Source organism: Acanthochromis polyacanthus, chromosome 10 (assembly GCF_021347895.1).
Source record: "Acanthochromis polyacanthus isolate Apoly-LR-REF ecotype Palm Island chromosome 10, KAUST_Apoly_ChrSc, whole genome shotgun sequence".
In the NCBI taxonomy this organism is placed as follows: Eukaryota; Metazoa; Chordata; class Actinopteri; family Pomacentridae; genus Acanthochromis; species Acanthochromis polyacanthus.
The window spans coordinates 39,952,460-39,955,999 of record NC_067122.1 but is presented as its reverse complement, the minus strand read 5'-3'; the positions used below and the strand labels follow the sequence as shown (position 1 = coordinate 39,955,999).

Sequence of the window (3,540 nt, the reverse complement as noted above, 5' to 3'; positions counted from 1 at the left end):
GTCAAAAGCTGGAAATAACTGCTGTTTATTTTAACTTAATTTAAATGAATTTTATTTAACCCTCGCTACCCTAAAAACGCTCTGGAGCGTTTTTAGGGTAGCGCTGCTGTAATCAAAACAAAGCAGGAAAATGAAGCGTCGAGGAGTCTCCCTTTAAAATTGTGCTGAAAGTGCAGATTTTGAACTTTCTACCAGCTTTTGAATCATTTTGATCGGCCAAGTAAAACCAGAGATATGATCAATAATTAACGGCACATTTTTTACCGAACTTCACCCGAGCGTATTTCCAGCGTCTTTTATGCACGGCGAAACTTTGAACTTCGGACTCAGCGGAGAGTCCTCTCTGCTGAAAGCATCTGGCTAGAAACACAGACCCTTGGAGTGATGCTTGGTATAGGAAGGAAAATGGGAACCAGATTTCCACAAACCTGGCGTTCTCTGGAGTAAAAACGCGAACTGGATTTTCCCAAAGGTGACTAAGAAACTTGGAGCTGAGTGACAGAGACGCTCTGACGGGGAGCGGCCGCACAGACACGCCCCCAGTCTCTGTGTTCATAGTAAGAGAGTGGAACATTCTAGAAATACACAGAGGAGAGATGGCCAAAGTGCGGATTTGGAACTTTCTATCATTTTTTTTTTTTTTAGTCAGGTGATAGTTATAACTCTTTGGGAGAGCAGCACGTCCTTCACTGGCTTTGGCCACAGATCATTCTCTCTGCTAGACACCAAAGATGCACAGAAAATGAAGATTTTGTTTCAGATGTGATATATTACTGCTACTACTACTAATAATAATAATAATAAAACAATAATAATAACAGTAAAAATAATAAAAAATAAATAATAATCTTAAAACAACAACAACAACAATAACAATAATAAAAATATTCATAATAAACATATTCTAGCAATGGAGAACACCAGGACTCTGGATTCTCCCTGTGGTCCTAAAGACTGTTTCTATCGTTTTTGTCATTGAAGGGATTGTGGTGGACAGAAAAAGGTTTTTGGAATGGTACAAATTCATTTATGGAAAATTTTATTGTGACTCCTCATGATTTGTGTAAATAGTTGTGCAAAAACGCCTAAAAAAATTCCTGCATTTTAGTGCAAAGGATGGTATATAACTGTGTTAACTGCTAAATGTGTACATTATTTTATGACAAATTTATATTTACATTTTAAGTTCTGAAAAGGATTCATTACACATGTTTATGATGTCCACAGCAAAAAATCTAACTTTTTTCTACTCGGACTTTGTATTTTTTCTGCTATTTTAGGTCAAGTGTGTCCATACATTATATCAAAATATATAAATAATTATAGAATCACACAGGTGAGGTTGTGCTGAAAAAGAAGATACCAAGCAAAGCAAGATCAACAGCTGTTAAGGTGAAATATAGAGGTAAAATCAGAATTAGTCAAAAACGGACCTAAAGTACTGCACATGCAAAATAACTGCTGTCATTCCTTTGGCATTACTTACGTACCTTATTAATACCCTGGCATGCTTTTTGTTCCATTATCAAAGCACTGTGACAAGTTTGTTTTCAATTTTGCAGTACAACATGAATTTCTTTTCCTTTATCTGTGTGTAGAGGGTACTATCATGTGATTGTCGCATAGTTTGATTTCAAAACGTTTGTTGGCAGAATCCCGAGTGTGAGATTTTTATGCATGAATGAATGTCCAATACATTTAAGGCCCTTTAAAATGAGTTCACATACTCTTAAATAAGGCTGTTAGAGGCAGGTAAATCTCTCTGTATTTTATGCAATCATGATATTATAAATCTAGTGTCTGTAGTGACATTCCTCTGCTGCTGCAATGGTAGTGATGCAATTTTTGTTAATCAGTTATGACTGGTTGTGCAGAGATAAAGATGAGAGCAAACTGTAGTGGCACAGAGTTGGCGACAGCAACTAGGAATATAGCAGAAAAACCTTTGTGGTGTCAAGAGAAGCTACTGACACCCTCTCACCCGAGACAGGTGGCCCATCTCCTTCAACCCCCATTCTTTGAGTGAGAGTCTGTGAAACCAGGCTAATTTTCAAATACATGTTGATCAAGACCCAAACTTCACATTATACATTATTCAGTTTTGCAGAAACTGTTCAAATGTGTGCTTCTGATGACTATAGAAGGATGACCAGTGTACATTTTTCTCGTCAGACCCCTATATGGCTGGGCAGTGGTTGTAGTTGGCAGGACGATCGATACTCTCCAACAGGGAACCATTACAGGCTACCCTCCCCTACAAGCACACAACACTGACTGTACCTGTTTGGACAGTTAACCAAAAACATATATATCTGGAACTATTTGAGGTAATAAATAAAACAGGGAGCTGCAGAATGTTTCTTCATTATATATCAACAACAGTGAATTTAAGTTGTAAAATGCTTTACAAGTGAAGGTAGTGTGGCCGAGTGGTCTAAGGCGCTGGATTAAGGCTCCAGTCTCTATGGAGGTGTGGGTTCAAATCCCACCACTGCCATCTACACTTAGTCTTTAAGTTATAGCTGTGAGAAATCTCTGTTTCCTTACTATAGAGCATTTGGATTGCAAAAAATAGTATGACTTCATTAACGTTTGTTGTCAGTGAGCAGCAAGTTGTCCATTTGAGACATGGATCAATGCTCAAAATGAGAATTGCAACCATAAAAAGTTTCTTAGCCAAGCCAAATAAAGACAGCTACCAAACTAATCCTCCTTAGTGTACTCCATGTCAGTTATCATATTCTTCTATTGCCTTTACAGACTGTTTGTTTGAGATTGTTGGTTTCAAAAAGCACAGACCGGGAGTACAAGTCCCACAAGGAGAGTGTTCCAGTGGAAGCGTGCTGGTCCCAGAGGTCAATGCATTTGCTAGACGTCAACTTCTTTAATGAATATAGAACAACATATGGCATGGCATGTCTGGAGTGTATATGTCATCAAACAAGAAAGAAAGGGAAAGAGAGATGAGTAAAAATAGCCTGAGGTTGAAGAGGTTAAGTGGCTCAGCTGACCAACGGGCCTTCTGCCCCAGAAAAATCTGTGGGTTATGTATTTTAGGAAGACCCTTACAGCAAAACACAGCAACCAATGTGTGTGTTAGTGAATGCGCTCATTGTGGAGTTTATTCCTACATGAGTGCATGTTCATACTGCAGGGGAAAGCGTTTCACTCAGGGATTCCCATATGCAGATAATACTGTGGATGCACAAGCATCCCGTTTTTGAACAGATGTCTAGTTAGAGCTTTTCTGTTGGTGTTCTGACTAAAGTTCACCAAAAGTGGGTCATTGTTTTTATTGCATTTGTGTCTGCAAGTTCTCAACAGTCATTCAGTTTCTATTCACCAAAACAATCAGTCATTTATATCAGACTTATCATTTTGCCAGATATTTTTTTTCCCCTGAATTGCTATAAAAAGTATAGCTTCAGTTGTGGCCAAAAATGAAGTATTGAATGTTTGAGGGGGCAAAATTAAAGAAATTGGTCATATGAGGATAGAAAGATATAGAGAGTTAATCAACAATTAATTTTATCTTGCGTT

The 3,540-nt window shown here is 38.0% G+C and overlaps 1 non-coding gene across 1 annotated transcript; it reads left to right on the top strand.

The window, feature by feature from the left end:
• Nucleotides 1-2,415: 2,415 nt before the first annotated feature.
• Nucleotides 2,416-2,497, top strand: trnal-aag (transfer RNA leucine (anticodon AAG)). The gene has a single exon. It is a non-coding gene; the product is annotated as a tRNA-Leu (tRNA).
• The last annotated feature ends 1,043 nt before the right edge of the window (nucleotides 2,498-3,540 follow it).